We start from the raw sequence: 321 nt of genomic DNA, 5'->3' as shown, positions 1-321 counted from the left end.
CTTTCTGTACAGATTTCAAATAGAAACTAAGGCACTTAAATAACATTTTGCTGTCACAAATGCAGCTACCTCTAACAATTTACAGTTTTCTACAAATACTAAGAAGTGAGTGTACACCATTAAGGTAACATGTAAAACTATTTAAAACATGTCCATACTTGCACATACCCTGGCATATCTACACTCAAAACTCGTATCTAACATAGTAGTTTAGGAAGTGTGCACATTAAAATAATCCCCATTTTAAACAGTGACAGTTCCCTTCAATGAACCAGCTTCCACATATGTAGCTCACAGTCAGCCAATCCAGTTCAGGTTATC

This window comes from Meleagris gallopavo, chromosome Z (assembly GCF_000146605.3).
Source record: "Meleagris gallopavo isolate NT-WF06-2002-E0010 breed Aviagen turkey brand Nicholas breeding stock chromosome Z, Turkey_5.1, whole genome shotgun sequence".
NCBI classification, from domain to species: Eukaryota; Metazoa; Chordata; class Aves; order Galliformes; family Phasianidae; genus Meleagris; species Meleagris gallopavo.
The sequence above is the reverse complement of the archived record's forward strand: the minus strand, read 5'-3'. Positions refer to the sequence as shown.